Consider the following 19,502-nt stretch of genomic DNA (forward strand, 5'->3'; position numbering starts at 1 on the left):
CTTCAAGGGTGTCTTCGACTGTCGAACCAAACTAATCATCACTCCAAACTTTGTTTCCCTGTCTTTGGCCATCATGTTTCAACCCCTCTGATAACCTCTTCTCTCCAATCCTCATTGCATTAAATCCATTCTGCCCCTAAACCTTTCCTCATCTTTATCTAACCAATTATTCCTTCACTTTCTTATCTTGTCTCACCTGGACACTGCACAGTCATCCTGCTCTGCAACTTTTCATTATGTATTAACTCAATTGCAGGTAACCATTAAAAATAAAACAGAAACAAATCAAAGTAAGTCATTACAGTTTCGAAAACAGAAGATCGACAAAACCAACAACATTGTGCTGGATATTTACCTGGTACTGCTTTTTCTGGTGTCTCTTTTATCGCAAAAAATTCTACATGGGCAGAAGGAAAATATCTTTGTGAATAAAAACATCAGCTGTTAAAATTGTCTATTAGAAACCACAAATTTTGGGCTAGATGTTTCTGGAATTCAGGGACAGATAGGGATAAGAGAGCTGAAGACACTGTGCTGCAAAATGACGAGAGGATTGTGGGGTGGAGAATTATGGTTTTCTTTCCACCATCACATTTTTAGAGCAAACGGTGTCAGGGGAAGTGGTGGGAAATGAATGTGTCCTGGGTCATAAAGAGATGATACATTTTGGTAAATCTTGATGGGCAATGTTGCGTGTGGGGTATTGGGCTCCTGTTCTTCCTCAAGCCTTACAGACACACCTCACAGCTGCTTCCCCAATGAATATCAGTGGTTAGGATGTTCATTGATACTGTGCAATGTTCACTATCATTTTCTCACAGATACATTTTGAAATTTGTTTGTGGGTTGTGAGTGGCACTGGCTGGGTCAGAAATTATCGCCCTTTCTTAATTGACTTGAAAATGTAGTGGCAAGTCACGTTCTTGAGCTGCTGGAGTTCTCGGTGGAATGATACACCCATAATGCTGTTTTGAAAGAACTGCAGAATGTTGGCCAAGCAACGATGAAGGATGACAAATATAATTCCAAGTCAGAATGATGTGTGAGTCAGAAAATAACTTGCAGGTGATGGCAATCCTTAGTATCTTCTCTCTTTGTTATTTCAGATGGTAAGGTTATAGGTTTGGAAAGTACTGCTTTCAGTAAATGTCGGGCATGGATTAAATGAATAATAAAGGTAGCAGATGGGCTGCCAGTCTGGTTGGCTACTTTTTACTGAATGCAGTCCAAACACTTGAGTATTGTCATATCTACACTCATCCACGCAAATGGTTAGTATTCCATTACACTTTTAACTTGTGTCTTATCCAGTGTGGATACCGTTTGCTAAGTTAGGAGCTGGGGTTACTCATTTCAGGATTCCTAGCCTCTTAACTTGCCCTCTTAACTTTTCATCTGGACCCAATGATCCCTTCATCTTCTAATCCTGCCTGAACTGGAGACTGTACAGTTATTGCAGCTCTGCAATTTACTTTTCTTTCTGTCTTAATGCAGTTCCAGTCAAACATTAAAATCAATCGAAATCAGTATGCATTCTGAATTATCAGGTAAGGAAAGTCATTGACATTATACTGGTTGTTTACCTAGATCTGGATTTTCTGTTGGCTTTTCTATCTCAAATAATCCTGTGTGCACATGATAAAAATATCTTGGTTAACATTATGATCTATAATCATGATAATTTACAAGAAATTGCAAATGTTGGGATTGATGTTACCAATGCTCAGGGATGGGGTGGTGAATAGTGCTGTATTGGGAGATGGGAGTGTGTTGTAAAATGGTTGGTTTCGGTGCTTTGGGAAATATACTGAAAGGTTTGAAAATAGGCAGGCAATGGGTCAATTTAATGAAGGACAATATAGCCCTGAAGAAATATACATTCCTCTGAGACACACAAATACAGCAGGAAAAGTGAATCAACCATGGGTCACAAAAGAACTTAAAGTAAAATGAAGAACTGCAGATGCCTGGAGAGCTGAAACAAAACCAGAAATTACTGGAGGAACTCGGCAGGTCCAGCAGCATCTGTGGAAAGAAAGCAGAGTTAATGTTTTGAGCCTGAAGAAGAGTCACTGGACTTGAAATGTTAACTCTTTCTTTCTCCAGATGTTGCCAGGCTTACAATCATAGACTTATAGCAATGTACAGCTCAGAAACAGACCACCTTGTTCATGCTGACCAGAAATGTGAAATTAAGATAGCATTTGCCCGCATTGTGCCCATATCCCTGTAAACTCTTCCTACTTTTGTACCCATGCAGATGCCTATAAAATGTTGTAATTGTGCCAGACTTCACCACCTCCTCTAGCAGCTCATACCATACAAGCCCCACTTTCTGCATGAAAGTGTTCCTCCACAAATCCCTTTTAAATCTTTCCTCTCTCACCCATGCCCTCTAGTTTTGGACTCACCCACCCTGGGGAAAAGACTTTGTCCATTTACCCTATCCATGCATATCATAATTTTACAAACCTCTACAAGGTCACCCCTGAGCTTCTGTCGGTCCAGTGAAAATAGCCCCAGCCTATTCAGCCTCTCCCTATAGGTCAAACTCTCCAATCCTGGCAACATTCTTGCAAATCTTTTCTGAACCCTTTCAAGTTTAAGAACATCCTTCCTGTAGCAGGGAGAGCACAATTGAATGCAGTATTGCAAAAGTGGCCCTAACCAATGTCCTGTACAGTCGTAAAATGACCTCTGAACTCCTATACTCAATGCTCTGACCAATAAAGGCAAGAGTACCAAACACCTTCTTCACTACCTGCCACTCAATGAAGTATGAACCTGCACCTCAAATACCCTTTGTTCTGCAACACTCCCCAGGACCTTACCATGAAGTGTATAAGTCCTGTCCTAATTTGCCTTACCAAGATGCAGCACCTCACATTTATCTAAGTTAACCTCCATCTGTCACTTCTTGACCCATTGGCCTATCTGATCAAGGCTCTGCTGTGCTCTGAGATAATCTTTTTCACTGGTTTTCTCCAGGACTTTCTGTTTTTGTTTCAGATCTACAGCATCCACAATTCTTTGATTTTTTGTTTGATTAAAAAATATTTTTCAAGTGTGAAGAAGTAGGGAAGTGGTGGTATCTCGAATATCTGGGTATGTTTCCAGTCCTCCAATTCACCGAAGTGTGTCATAGTATCATAATATGTCTGTATAGATTGATTTGAAACATTTTTGTCAGGGGGGAAAGGATGGAATGAGAGGTGATAAGAGCTGTGCAGCCATTTAGCCAATAATAGGGAAAAGTGTGTTGAGTTGATTTAACCATCAGGCTGAGAACCAATTGTGCAAGAGCAGATAAATCAGCAAACGAGCAATAATAATCTTGGTTCTGGGTGCTTACCTTCTATCTGTTCCTCTTTTGGCTCTTTTACCTCAAAAATTTCTGCATAGACATAAAGAGAAATATGTTGGTGAAGAAAATCTTCTGCTGTTCTAATCAGGTTTATAAGTCGCAAATGTTGGTCTTCTGATCCTCTTCTCTGCTGTCTTTGCTCTAATTCCCTGTCATGTTGCAGCCCAAGGGGAATTGTGAAAATAACACCCATGTCTGGGAGGAAATGCTGCTACCAAAACCCTCAGTCACAGCCAACTCTGCCTCCAAATGCAGCACCTGCAGACTTCAGCAAACTAAACATCTGAACTTCTAATCGTCATTCCACTCAACTGTCCCACATAAAAAAATCAGTCATTGTAAAATCTGTAGGCGGGCAGTGGAGTACATCAAAGGCTAAAATATTGGCTGAGATTCAAGTGAGGCAGCATCCTATAGTGTAGAATTAGTGGAAGTTCTGTGACGTTTACCTCTGGGCGACCTGACAGTATTAGATTCCAACCAGACACTGATGACCTGGGCAGCTTCTTCAGTCTGGACAGTGTGTTTGAAATCACAAGCTTTCAGAGTGCAGCCCCTTCTTCAGGTGCAGTGTGAGAGAAAAGCACACAGACACAGAGTTTATAGGCGGAGTGATCAAGGGCAGAGAGATCAAAAGATCGTACAAATGGGGTGAGTGGAATGTCAGATAAGTCTCTGCAGGTGACCAAGAGTGTAAGATGGTGAGTAAAGTGTCAACATCTGAATGACAAGCAAAGGGATTACCGAAAATCCGATTAAGTGTGGCAGAGAGATAATTACAAAAAATTGAAATTAAGGTGGTGCTGGTGACAAACCAAATGGCTGGAATAACAGAATAGGTATAAGAGTCACATGCCAAGAGTCTAACCAAAATCATAAGTAATACAAAACTGTACAAACTAATTAAGGTCGAAAGATCAGAACAATTTTTCCAGGTGATGGTAACAAAACAGGACAGCAAGGAAGATTTTACAGATACAGAAATGTGGTGGGGTCACATGTAGCGTGACATGAACGCAAAATCACGGTTGAGGCTGTCTTCAAGGGTACAGTACTTGGCTATCAGTCTCTCCTCGGCGATTCTGCATTGCTGTGTATCGGTCATATCCTACGTCTATCTTCTGAGGAGGTAATTACTGTTTTTCGCTGTGGCATACTGGAATTGGCGATCAATGAGTTGAGCACTGTATCCTATTCTTATGAGGGCCTCCTACAAAATTTTTAGGTGCCCATCACGTTCTTCCCCATCTGAGCAGATCCTGTGTATATGCAGGGCTTGTCTGTAGGGGATGGCTTCTTTAATATGTTGAGGGTGGAAGCTAGAGAAGTGCAGCATCATGAGGTTATCCGTGGGCTTCTGGTAGACTGAGGTTCTGAGGTGCCGTCCTTGACGGAGATGCATGTGTCCAAGAATGAGACTGATTGTAAAGAGTAGTCCATGGTAAATCTGATGGTGGGATGAAACTTGTTGGTATTGCTGTTTAGTTGTTTCAGCGATTCCTTGCCATGAGCCCAAAGGAAGAAAATTTTGTCAATGTATCGGGTATATAGCATTGGTCAGAGGTCCTGAGCAGCAAAGAAGTCTTGCTTGAACTTGCGCATGAAAATGTTGGCATTTTGGGACACAAATTTAGTCCCCATGGCTGTTCCATATGTTTGGATAAAGAACTGGTTGTCAAAAGTGAAGACATTGAGGTCGAGGATGAAGCAGATGAGTTGTAGGATGGCGTCTGTTAGTTAGTAATTGTTGGTATTGAATACTGAGGCTGTTGCAGCGATGCCGTTGTTGTGGAGGATGCTAGTGTACAGTGCCGAATGTTCATTGTGATGAGGAATGTTCATGGTTCGACTGGTCTGTGGGTGCTGAGTTTCTTAAAGAAATCTGTAGCGACAGAAGCTGGGGATTCCTTATCCAATGGATTTCAAGATGCCCTTGACATAGCCAGAGAAGTTCTCACACATGGTCCCATTTTCTGATACAATGGGATGTCCAGGCGTGTTGGCGTTGTACATCTTTGGAAGGCAGTAGAATTCTCCTACGCAAGAGGTATGCAGGATTAGAGTGCATAGAATATTCTGAATGTCAGGATCAAAAGTCTTGATCAGTCTGTTGAGTTGACAGGTGTATTCTTTGGTTGGATCAGCAGGTAGTTGTCTGTAGTGTTCCTGGTTGTTCAGTTGTCAGCGTACTTCCTTGCAGTAGTCCGTTCTATTCTGTATGACGATGGCTCCTCCTTTGTCTGCTGGTTTGATGACAATGTTGCGATTGGTCTTGAGAGCACGGATGGCGATGCATTGTGCTTGGATGGCGGTTTGTGCTACCTTTTGAACGTGGCTGATGAATCTGGCGTTAATGCATCTCCTGGCAGCTTGAGAATACATGTCGAGCCGAGGACAGTGGCCTTCCGGAGGGATCCAATTCGACTCCTTCTTCTTTTGTCGCTGTACCACAGATCTCTCTGTCAACTGTTCTGGTTCGTTAGTTGTCTCATTGGGCTTGCTGCTGACATCTTGGGGTTTGTGGAAGAATTCCTGGAGCCTCATTTGCCTGACAAATTTCCTCTGCATCTGCTATAAGACCAATGGGTCCATTTTGGTCGTGGGGCAGAAACTGAGCCCTCAGCTGAAAACTTCGAAATAGTTTGGTTGAAGGCTGTGGTTGAAGGGTCTCTGCCTATAAACTCTGTATCTGTGTGCTTTTCTGTCTCACTGCACCTGATGAAGGAGCTGCGCTCTGAAAGCTTGTGATGTTGTGGGACTTCTGGCTTTGTTTACCCCAATCCAACATCAGCACCTCCACATCAAGTCTGGCCAATACCTCAGACAGTGTTGAACATTGCTGTATTCCTATGGTATTTTCACCAACGATTGCCCAAGGATCCATGGAGAGTGTAGGAGAGTGAGGGTTAACAGTATTTTATCTGCTATTACCTACTTTTAAATATAATTCTCGTCCGTAATCTGTTCCAGACTGCAAATCTCTGAAATGTGTTCCTCCAATTCTGATTTCTTGTGCATCCTCAGTTTTATTTGCTCCACTATTGGTGGTAATACATTTTGCTTAGGACTTCAGCTTTTCAGTAGACTCTGCCTAACTACTTCACTTTCCTCCTGTCTAAGACACTTCTTATAACCTAGCTCTTGGACAAAACTTTTTGGTTATCTGATCTAATGGGCAGATTAAAGGAACCCGCTGCAGTTGGCATGATGGTGTGTCGCAGCTTCTGAGAGAATTGGGTGGGAGACCACACATCTGAGTCTTGTTTATTATTGTGATACTACTCTTGGGGGCAATATTTGTTATTTGTCCATTGGGTGTTTAGTTTAATTGTGGTAGGTTTATTTCTAAAACAAAAGTTCTTTTGGGTTATTTCTATTGGGCAGTGGGTTTGTTTATATGTAAAGAAAGACCTGGGCTTCTCCGTAGTTAGGGGTTAGTTTCTGCACAGAGAAGATCCAGAAGGGAGACGTGGAAATTGGTGTTTGAACTAACCTATAAATTTACATTAAAACCCTTTTGAATCTCAAAGTCTTTTGTTGCTTAACTTAGTATATGGATAGTGGTCTGATAAACAGCTTGAGCTTTCAAAATGACAGGTAAGGAATGACAGGAGCAGGAAATGCACAGACTGCAAAAAAAAATCAGTGCTGAGAGTTCAACTCCAGTTCCAAACCACCAAGGAAATATTGGGTGACCCCAAGTTCGCTGGTGCCAATTCCATTCAGAAATACTTGTTTTACATGTGGCTAGCAGGTAGCTTATCAAGAGACTCCAAAAGGCTACAATCCTGGAGATGGTCATGGAGATATCATGCAGCCATGGTAAGTAATCTTCACATCTTTATTACATACCACTTTAACTTCCCTGGCAAGAGGGAAAGAAATGAAATGTAGGTTGGCAGGCCTGTTTGGTGTGGCCCTTTATTTTAAGTTGAGCTTTATCAACTATTGTTCATAACTAAATTGCCACCCCGGTTACTTTTAAATCCATTGTTTGGTGTTCATGTAATTCTGTGCTTCAGAAGCACGTAGATTCTGTGGTTTTCAGAGGGATATAATTTTGAAATGTCCAGTGGCACTGGGTTTGTGGTGAGAAAATGGGAATAATCAAGTCATGGAGATCAAGAAGCACGCTGTTTCAATCCAAGGTGTTTTTTGCATTAACTGATCTCAGCTGTGACAATGACAGTTGGCCTCAGCACATCTGACATGACAAAGATGATGCCTTGTGTTTCCACAGGTTCGTGGGTGGGGAGAGGGATTTCACTTGTGTAACTTGGATGTTTTGTTTAAGGAAGAGGATTTGATTGAGGTGGTCTACATTCAAAGAAATATTGTGCCACAGTGGAGTCACAGGTCGACAGGGCAGTGAAGAAGGCTTTTGACGCACTGGCCTTCATCAGTCAAGGCATTAGTTGGGAAGTTATGTTGCAGTTGTGCAGAACGTTGCTGAGGCCACACTTGGATGATTGTGTTCAGTTTTGGTCACCTCACTATAGGAAGGATGTTACTCAACTGAAAAGAGTGCAAAAGAAATTTACAAGGATGTTGCCAGGACTTAAGGGATTGCATTATAGGGACAGGTTGAACAAGCTAGGACTGTTTTCCTTAGTGAGTCGGAGATTGAAGGGGGATCTTTTAGAAGTGTATAAGATCATGAGAGGCATGGATAAGGTGAATGCACTCAGTCTTTTTCCTAGGGTTGGGGAATTGAGGGCTAGAGGGCATCAGTTTAAGGTAAGGGGGGAAAGAATACATGGGAACCTGAGGGGCAACGTTTTTTACACAAGGGTGGCGTGCATATTGAATAAGCTGCCAGCAGAAGTGGTTGAGGCAGGTACATTAACAATAGTTAAAAGTCATTTGGACGAATACGTGGATAGTAAAGGTTTAGAAAGATATGGGCCAAGTACAGGGAAATGGGGTAAGCATGGATGGACATTTTGGTCAGCATGGACCAGCTGGGCCAAAGGGCCTGTCTCTGTGCTGTAGGACTCTGTGAGAAGATAGGAAGGAGGGGGTGTGCTTCCTATGGAGCCAGCACTTCCAGATGACAGGAGCCTCGATTTGGCACAGAGTGCTCATGAGCATCAGACAATGCCCTGGTGGTAAGTCCAAGTGGGTTTAGTGAGTAGCCCAAGTTACTCAGAATTTTGGTACCACTTTTTTCAGGTCTGACAGCTCAATCTTCTTTAAACATAGCTCTTCAAAGTTTTAATGATATTCTTCCCATAACAGGGCAACCAGAACTGTGCACAGTACTCCAAACTGGCCTAGTTGATCAAGATCCTTCTGTCATCTGAAATAACCTTCATCACTGTCTACTGTACCACCAATTTTGGCGTCATCTTACAAACTTGCCAGCCATGCTTCCTACATTCTCATTTAAATTGTTTATATAAATTACAACAAAAGTGGACTTAGCACGGATCTCTGCAGAACACCACTGGTCACAGGCCTCCAGTTGAGAAAGAACCTTCCACCTCTACCCTTTGTCTCCTACTGTCAAGCCAATTTTGTATCCAGTTGGCAAGTTCCTCCCGAATCCCATGTGATCTAACTTTACTAACCAGTCTATCATGTCGAAGCTTGTCAAAGGCCTTACTAAAGTCCATGTAGACATTGTCAACTGCTCTGCACTCATCTATGTTTTTTGTCATATTCTCAAAAAACTTACTTTAGACCCTGTGCACTGAAGGAAAGCTGTTATATTTCTAAGTCAGGATGGTGAGTGGCTTGGAGGGAACTTGCAGATGGTGTCTGCTGCCCTTGTCCTTCTAGATGGTAGTGGTTGAAGATTGTATTGAAGTCTCCACAGTAGTCTCATGCTGTGCATCTTGCAGAAGGTGCACATTGTTGCAACTGAGTGTTGGTGCTGAGGGGACTGAATTTTCAAGTTGATGGATGTGGTTAAAATTAAATGGACAGCTTTGTCAGTGATGTTGGCCATCTTCAATGTTGTTGGAGCTGCACTAATCCAGAGAAGTGGACAGTATGCATATGATAGACATTGGAAAGTCAAGAGGTGAGTTACTCACTAAAGAATTTCTAGCCTCTGATCTGTTCCTTGTGGTCACAGTCTTTCTATGGCTGGTCCAGTCAGTTTCCAGTTAATGGTAACCACGGAGATGTTGATGTAAGGGAATTCAGATACAGCAATTACATTGAATATAACAAATGGAAATGTTGGATTGTTTCTTGTTGGACATGGTCATTTCTGGCAATTCTGCGGCATGAATGTCACTTGCCACTTTTCGGCTCAAGCCTGAATATTCCAAATTCCGGAACATTTAGATACAGGCTGTTTCAGTATCTGAAGAGTTGCAAATGGTGCTCAACATTGTGCAACCATCAGGAAACATCCCACTTCTGACCTTATGATAGCGGGGGGCTGTATCATTGATGGCCGGGTTGAGAGCACTATCCTGAAGAACTCCTGCAGAGATATAATGAAACTGAGATGGCAAACATTTAACAATTGCACCCATTTTCATTTGTGCCAGGTATGCCTCCAACCAGTGAGGTCTTTCTTCTGATTCCCGTTGACTAAATTTTTGTTTGAGCTCCTTGGGGTCATAGTTATTCAAATGCTACCTTGATGTCAAGTACAGTCACATGCAATTACCACTGTCACTAAACTATTTTGTGCATGTTTGGACAAATACTTTCATGAAGTTAGAAGTTGAATGGCCCTTGCAGAACTCAAACTGACCATAAGTGAGTAGGTTATTGTTAAGGAAGAGATGGCCCCCTCCATTTTGCTGATGATTGAGACAGACTGATGAAGTTGGAATTGATTCAGTTAGATTTGTCCAGCTTTTCACGTTTCCCACAGAAGAAATAATTAGTGTAAAGTGGTGCTTCTCTCTACTACCCCAAATGAGTTTCTCTCTCTTCAGTTTTTCCCCCATTTTCTATCTTAACCTACCCTCCCAGCTTCTAATCACCAGAATCATACCATGTCCCTTCTCTTCGTCCAACTTCCCGCTCTTCATCCTTTTTTATCTCTCCTTTCTGCTGTCCTCCTATTATTTATTCCGTACTGCCTCCTTATCCTTTCTTCTCCACCCCTGGGTGTAGTGATGCTTTCACCTCTCATCCTGCCTCACCTGGAGATTACACAGTCTCTGCAGTTAAAAACATACAAGATAGGAGCAGGAAGAGGCCATTCGGCCCTTCAAGCCTGCTCCGCCATTCTTCACAATCATGGCTGATCGTCCAACTCAATAGCCTAATCCTGCTTTCTCCCCATAACCTTTGATCCCATTTGCTTTATCTAGTCACCTCTTGAATAAATTCAATGTTTTGGCATCGTCTACTTCCTGTGGTAATGAATTCCACAGGCTCACCGCCCTTTGGGTGAAGAAATGCCTCACATCTCCATCCTAATTCGTCTACCCCAAATCCTCATACTGCAACTTCTGATTCTGGACACACCCACCATCTGGAACATCCTCCCTACATCTACCCTGTCCAGTCCTATTAGAATTTTATAAGTCTCTATGAGATCCCCTCTCATTCATCTGAACTCCAGTGAAAACAATCCCAACCTAGTCAATCGCTCCTCATACGTCAGACCCGCCATCTCCGGAATCAGCTTGGTAAACCTTCACTGCACTCTCGAGAGAGTAAGAGCATCCTTTCTGAGGAAAGGAGACCAAAACTGCACACAATATTCCGGGTGTGGTCTCACCAATGCCCTATACAACTGCAGCTACACATCCCTGCTCCTGTACTCAAAACCTCTTGCAATGAAGGCCAACATACCATTTGCCTTCTTTACCTCCTGCTGCACCTGCACGCTTACCTTCAGGGACTGGTGCACAGGGGCACCCAGGTCCCACTGCACACTCCCCTCTCCCAATTTACAGCCATTTAGGTGGTAATCTGCCTTCTTGTTTTTGCTTCCTAAATGAATAAACTCACATTTATCCAAATTATACTTTATCTGCCATTGATTTGCCCACTCACCCAACCTGTCAAGATCATGCTGAAGGATCTCTGCATCCTTATCACAGTTCACCCCCCCATCAACTGTAAACTTGGAGATGTTACATTTTTGTTCCCTCATAACATATATATTGTGAATAGCTGATGTCCCAGCACCGACCCCTGTGGCATCCCACTAGTTACTGCCTGTTCTGCAACTTACTTTTCGCTATGTGTTAACTCAACTGCTGTTAAACATTAAATATAAGAAACAAAGAAATTGAAACAAGTAATTACACATTCCAAAGCAGAAGATCAGCAAAACCAACAACATTGTGCTGAATATTTATCTAGTACTGTCAGGTCTATTGTCATTTTACCCTAAAAAATTCTACATGGGTGTATGGAAAATATCTTAGTTAAGAAGTACATCAGCTGTTATTATAGCCAACTGGAAATCTAAATATTGGCTAGTTTCCTGAATTCAGGAGTAAGTGGCGACAAGGGAGCTGATGACACTGTGCTCCAAAATGATTTGGGGGGTGGTGGGGGGAAGTGCCCTGGCTGATGAGGAGGTCATAGCTTTTGGTGAATCTTGGTGGGCATCCTTGCAGCTGCGGTAGTAGGCTCCTGTTCTTCCTTAAGCCTTACAGACACATCAACGAATTTCAGAGGTGAGGATGTTCACTGATGCTGTGCAATATTCAAATAGCATTTGCTCTCAGATACATTTCAAAGTTTAGGATTTGAACGGCACTGGCTGCATCAGCAATTATGGCCCATTCTTACTTGATGTTGAGAAGTGATGGCAAGTAACTATCTTGTAGTTCTTGGGGTATGGAAACACCCAGAATGCTGTTCTGAAATGTTGACTGAATGACAGTGAAGGATGACAATTTTAGTACCATGTCAACGTAGTATCTGATTCATGAGGAAACTTGCAGGTGATGACAATCCCAAGTATCTGCTCACTTTGTCAATTCAAACAGTAGGGCTAACAGGTTTGGAAAGTACTGCTGTCACAGTATGTCAGGGTGGAATGAGTGAAGGATAAAGGTAGCAGATAGGGTGCCACTCTAGTGCTACTTTGTGCTGTGAGCAGTAAAGATTCTTCAGGATTGTGGGATCTGCACTCATCTAGGCAAATGGTTAGTATTCCTTCACACTCTTAATTTGTGTCTTGTACAGTGTGGATATGCTTTGCTGAGTTAGGAGCTGGATTACTCATTGCAGATTTCCTAGCCTGTGACCCATGTCTGAATTCTGTCTACAATTCCTGATAGTCTGAGCTGTGTATTTCCCAGCAGAGAGGAGCATCCCCTCTCCATCCAGCTGAAGTTGATCCCAAAAATATCTCAAAATTCTAAACATAAAGCCCAGACAGAAACTGCATCCCCAATCATACTGTTCCATTCAAATTCCTCCAACACAACCAGACAATTGACCTCCTTGCAATTAAACACTCCTAACTCTGCAGAAATTCTATGCCCTGAAATCAGGAATATTTCCCTTATCCACACCTCCCTATTAAACAGAAAATCAGGATAAGAGAAACTATTTCATGCAGAGAAACAAGGGAACCAAAAATGACCCCACAAACCCATCTACCCACTACACCCACCAAACATCATCTTTCCCTCCACAGCATTTCCCCCTTGCCACTTACACTCCCCAATCCTAATGACCAACCCCAACAGCTGTTACCCATTTCTTTGAACATCCTCCTGTCCCCCGCTTAACTTTTCATCTTGACCCAATGGTCTCTTCACTTTCTCATCCTGCCTCAGCTGGAGACTGCACAGTCACTGCTGCTGCAATTTATTTTTCATTCTGTCTTAAAGCGGTTCCAGTCAAACATTAAAAATTTTAAAAAAGATGACTCAAAGGAAGTCAGTATACTTTCCTACTTAGCAAGTAAGCAAAATCAATGATATTATGCTGGGTATATGCCTGGTCCTGAATTTTCTGTTGGTTTTTCTATCTTAAACAATCCTGTATGGGCATAAGAAAAATATCTTGGTGAACAATGTCATCTGCTATTATGATAATCTATGACAAATTACAAATGTTGGGAGTGATGTTATCAGTGCTCAGGAATGAGCACAGGTGGTGGGTAGTGCAGCATTGGGAGATGGGAGTGTGTGTTTTGAAAAATGGTTAGCTTCGGTGGATTGGGAAATATACTGAAAGGTTTGAAAGTAGGCAGGCAATGGGTCAATTTAATGAAGGGTAACATGGTATTGACCAGATATACATTCATTTGAGACACGCAAATACAGCAGAAAAGGTAAATCAACCGTGGCTAGCGTTAAGGTTAAAGTAAAATGAAGAACTGCGAATGAAGAAATGAAGAACTGGAGATCTGAAACAAAAACAGATATTGCTGGAGAAACTCAGCAGGTCTATCAGCATCTGTGGAAAGAAAGCAGAGTTAACATTTCAAGACTGATGAAGAGTCATTAGACTTCAAATGTTAACTCTGCTTTCTTTCTCCAGATGTTGCTAGACCTACTGAGTTTCGCCAGCAATTTCAATTTTTATAAATGAAGTTAAAGACTAGATAAATCAAAGAAAGTTGATTAGAGAATTTCCAGAAAAAAGTGATTGGGAGAAATTTAAAATATTCATACAACAAAGCACTTGTGAAAATGAGGAATCAGTATTAATAGAGTCATAGAGTCATAATTGAGATGGAATTTGAAAAATTAACTAGAAAACCTGATTGATCCCCTTCCAGAGTATCAATGGATATGGCTTTGGAGTTACAGGTTATTCTTGAAAGTTCTATTGATTCTGTAAAGCTTCCTGCAGACTGGAAAGTAGCAAAAGTAAATCCACTGTTAAAGAATGAAGTGAGAGAAAATGGAAACTATTAATCCATAGTAGTTTAATATCAGCAGGAGGAAAAACTTTGGAACCTATTATAAAATATGTCATAACAAGACAGTTGCAAAGTCATGCAATGATTGGGAAGAGTCAACATGGATTTATGAAAGGGAAGTCACATTTGACAACCTGTTTTGAGAATTTTACTTGCAGGATTATTAAAGTCGATGAAGTATACATGGATTTTTTGAGAGGGATAGTAGGAACTGCAGATGCTGGAGAATCCGAGACACCAAGGTGCAGAGCTGGATGAACACAGCAGGCCAAGCAGCTCCTATGATGCTGCTTGGCCTGCTGTGTTCATCCAGCCCTGCACCTTGTTGTCACGGATTTTTTGAAGGCTTTTCAAAGATCACACCTGGATTTGTAAATAAAATTAGAGCACATCGGATTGGGGGCAACATACTAGCTTGGAATGAAAATTGTTAACAGACAGAAATCAAAGAAAAATAATGCATTTTTCTCATGATTGTGGCCTGTCATTATCAGGGTACCACAATCATCCGTGCTATCTTCACAACTATTCACACAATTTAAAAAAATCATTCATGCCATACGGACTCAGACAGCATTTATTGTCTTAATTGCTTTATTGTTATCCTTAATAGCTCTGAATTAGGTGGTGATGAGTTACTTTCCGAATGTCTTGAACAGGTGCAGTTTGTAGGATGTACAGTTACCCACAATGATGTTAGGAAAGGAGTTCCACGATTTTGACCCACCAACAGTGAGTCAACAGGAACAATGATTTAATTCCAAGTCAGGATGGTGTGAGATTTGAAAGGGAATTTGCGGGCAGTGATTATACCAAGCATCTGTGCCCTTGTTCTTCAAGATAGTAGGGCTTGTGGGTTTGGAACATGCTGTTGAAGGAGACTTTGTGAGATATTGCAGTGCATCGCAAGATGGCACACACTGCTGCTACTGCACATTAGTGGTGAAGAAAGTGAATGTTAAAGGTTATAGATGGACTGCCAATCACGCAGGTTGCTTTGTCCTGGATGGTGTTGAGCTTCTCGAACATTGTTGGAACTGCCCTTATGCGGCAAGTGGAGAGCATTCCATCACACATATCTTCTGACCAGTGGTTGAGGAACAAGCATTGGTGAATGGGAAGTGAGTTACTTATTACTAAATTCCTAGCCTCTGACTTACTCTTTTAGCCACAGTAAGGCTGGTCCGCTACAGTTTCTGGTGAACAGTAACCCTTGAGATGTTGGTAGTATGGCATTTAGCAACGCTAATGCCACTGAACATCAAGGCCTGATCGCTAGATTTTCACTTGAATTTGGCCATTGCCTGAAATGTATGTGGCAAATGTCACTTGTCACTTATCAGCCTATTCCTGGATATTGTTCTGATCCTGCTACATTTGGAAATGGACTGTTTCAGTATTTAGGAGTTCGTCATCAGTGAACATCCCCATGTCTGACCTTATGATGGAGGGAATTTTATTGATAAAGCAGCTGAAGATGGTGGGACTTAAGACACTACACCAGTGATATCCTAGGGCTGAGATGATCAAGTCCGTAAATGTGATTTGGATGTGGCACCCAATTGCAATATTTCTAAATCAGCTGATGACACAAAACTGCATAAGTGATGAGGAGGATGCACCAAGGCCTCGAGACGGCTTGGACTGTCTAATCAAACTGATCACCATTGCATACTTTGTGTTCCTTTTCTTTGGCTATTGTTTTTCTACTCTTTCATCCTCCCTCTTCTCTCCTTTCCTCCTTGTGTTTAATCCATTCTGCCCCCTTACCCTTTCCCCCCTCCTCACCTGGCCCAATTATTTCTTCACCTTCTCATTCTGCCTCACCTGGAGACGACTCAGTCACTGCTGCTCTGCAACTTACTTTTCACTACGTATTAACTCAGCTGCAGTTAAACATTAAAAATTAAAAAAAAAAACACTGATGTAGACTGTGTAATCTGTATATATTTGAAGTTGGTTTGTGTTAAGTTTAGACTTTGATAGTTTTCTTTTCTGTGTGTATAAAGTATTTATAATTAACTTGTGAGTGCTTCTGTAGCCAAGGTGACTTTTGTAAAACAATGTTGTGAGGGCTAGTCTGCAGATCAAATGAATTTACACTTACCTTTGGATTGTTTATGACCTAGCAAGGTAAAGAATTATTCTTCAAGGTTCGTTTTAGAAATTTCTGGACATTTTAAAACTTAGGTGAATCACTCATAGTTTAGAGAGAAAGTGACAGAATTCTTTTTAGTTTTACTTTCATTTCTTGTCCAGCCTGCAGAAGTTTTAAGTGTAAACTTGCTTTTCAGGACTGGAGATAGTAGTTAAATTTGTTAACATAAGTCTTCTGAGGAATAGCCATCTTACACAGATTGCCACTTTGGATCCTTTTTTATGAAATGAGGACACTCCACCTTTCTGACGGAAGATTCTGATCAGGCTTCTGATCAGAACCTTACTTCCATTCTAATAGTTCTCTCATAGTGCAGAACTGTCAGGGGAAGACAACCCATGGCCCCTTTTCACAGAATCAGCTATTGTATTGTGAAGTGGAAAGGTCATAACAGCCACTTTGACAGCTTCTATCAAATGGTTAAGGAGACAAGATAAGCGTCAGATGGGTAAATTGAGTAGGGTATCAGGTAAGTAATCTGCTATATGGGTAGGAGGTAGGGTTGCAGGAATAAGATGCTAGCTGAGTGGGGTGTAAGGTACCAGGCAAATAGAGTGCCAGCTGGATAGGCTGCCAAATAGGAAGTGGTAGGATGCCAAGTAGGAAGGGTACCACTGTGTAAGGTGGCGGAGTATTGATAACTGATACAATGTTTTGAATAGTTTGGGATGGGTAGAAGAAATCTGTCCAGTGGCAGATGGGGAAAGTGAATATGGATTTGGAGGGTTTGGTTCTGCTGGAGCTGGGCAGGGATTAGGGTCTGATCTGCCGACAAGTGGCTGGGTGTTGAGATCTAGCAGTTATGCAACAGGGAGTATGAGGTTTGGGGGTCGGGTGAGGATCCATAAAGGATGGATAAGGGAGTCAAGTGGTGGGGTAAGCAGTGGGGTAAGCAGGTCAGGGCTTTGGCGGTTGGGAAGGAGTTGGGGGTAAGGTGTAACTGTGCATTGTAAGGTAAATTTGGAGCCAATTGAATACTCAGGAGTCAGACTCAGTATTTAATAGTCTAACATTTCCTGTCTAGCTAGTTACTTAATTTCAATGAGCCCTCCAAATTCTCTGATTTAAACGGAGAATTTCGAGGGTTCAAGGCATAGCGGAATTGCCTAGCTGAGTCTACTATGATGGGGATTCCACAGAGTCCCTGTGCGCAACTCTCATCCTTGTTGGACTGATGACTGTCTGGTCATCAGAAAGTCTGTGCTTGGATTACATTGGAGTGGGGAGTTAGCGATAGTCCCAGATCAGAAGATTTTGCATAAAGTTATGTTATCTGAAGCTCAGAATGTTTAAACTCAGGTGGATGATAGCTCCAGGAAGAAGCTTTCAGACTTTCCAAACTGCAAATTGAAGTCAAATTAAACTGATTTATGTTTTATAGAAAGGAACATCCTGGTATGAATTCTGTACAAAGGGTGACTTTGAATAATATATTTGGTGTTTTAGGATTAGTCAACGAATATCCATGGGATTAATGGAATTATATTCTACCATATGTTTCAAAATCCTTAGATTTGTGTGATAAGTAAATAATTAGATTTATTTTGTTTCATTTTCTTGAATAAACTTCAGTTTTATTGTGTGAAACAAATCTGCAATATTGCGTGCTTATACATAAGTTAGACACCAGCTTGTTAAGCTAAAACAAAATATGATGTATCAATTCAGATTTCAGTCTGGATTCTGATTTGTCCAGTAATAACTTTAGATGGGATCATAACATAATAAATGAATCAAAATTACAGTCAATATTGTCAGTATAGAAAGGGTGAACTGATAACGTGATTAAGTGATTAAATGACTGCGTTAATACTCAGGCAGAGCAGGAAAGGGCCTTGTAATGCAGTGGTTATGTCCTCAATAATGGGCTAGAAAGGCTGTATTCATGATTCACTGGTCCCAGATTTGTGTAATAACATGCCTGAAGAGATTGATTAAAAATATTTATCTCTTCTGAGTCACTGGATTCAAAATGTTAACTGTTTTCTCTCCACAGATGCTGCCAGGCTTGCTCAGTTTCTCCAGCATTTAAGATTAGAACATCCACAGTTCTTTATTCACTTATTTGATTAAAAAAAATGTTTTTAAAGTGGGAGCAAGAAAGAAGTGGTGGTATCTCTAATATCGGAGTATGTTTCAAGTCCACTATCGACAGAGGTGTATCATAATATGTCTGAACAGATTAATTTGAAACATTTTTGTTATGAGGGAAAGAATGGTACTGAGGGCTGGTAAGAGCTATGCAGCCGTTTAGCCAATAAAGGGGAAAAGTGTATTGAGTTCAATTCACTATCAGTTTGAAATCCAACATAACAATTAAAATACATTAAATCAGCAAATTCATAAAAATAATCTTGGTGCTGGATGCTTACCTACTATCGGTTCCTCTTTTGGCTCTTTTACCTCAAAAATTTCTGCATAAAGAGAAATATAGAGTCATGAAGTCATAGAGCTGTATAGCACAGAAACAGATCCTTCGGTCCAACTCGTCTATGCCAACCAGAGATCCTAAATTAATCTACTCCCATTTGCCAGCATTTGACCAATGTCCCTCTAAACCCTTCCTATTGATATACCCATTCAGATGCCTTTTAAATGTCTGAATTGCACTAGCTTCCACCACTTCCTCTGGCAGCTCATCCCATACAGGCACTGTTCTCTGCGTGAAAAAGTTGCCCCTTAGGTCCCTTTTAAATCTTTCCCCTCTCACCTTAAACCTAAGCCCTCTAGATTTGAACTCCCCTATCCTTGGGAAAAGACCTTGGCTATTCACCCTATCCATGCCTCTCATGATTTTATAAACCTCCATAAGGTCACCTCTCAGCCTCCAACATTGCAGGGAAAATAGCCCCAGCCTACTGAGCTTCGCCCTATAGCTCAAACACTCCAACCCTGGCAACATCCTTCTAAATCTTTTCTGAACCTTTTCAAGTTTAACAACATCTTTCCTAAAACAGGGAGACCAGAATTGAAGGCAGTATTCCAAAAGTGGCCTAGCCAATGTCCTGTACAGCTGCAACATGACTTCCCAACTTCTCTACTCAATGCACTGACCAATTAAGGCAAGCGTACCAAACATCTTCTTCAATTAAGACAAGAAGGTGCAGAGCTGGATGAACACAGCAGGCCAAGCAGCATTATAGGAGCAGAAAGGCTGACGTTTCGGGCGT

This window comes from Rhincodon typus, chromosome 14 (assembly GCF_021869965.1).
Source record: "Rhincodon typus isolate 14 chromosome 14, sRhiTyp1.1, whole genome shotgun sequence".
In the NCBI taxonomy this organism is placed as follows: domain Eukaryota; kingdom Metazoa; phylum Chordata; class Chondrichthyes; order Orectolobiformes; family Rhincodontidae; genus Rhincodon; species Rhincodon typus.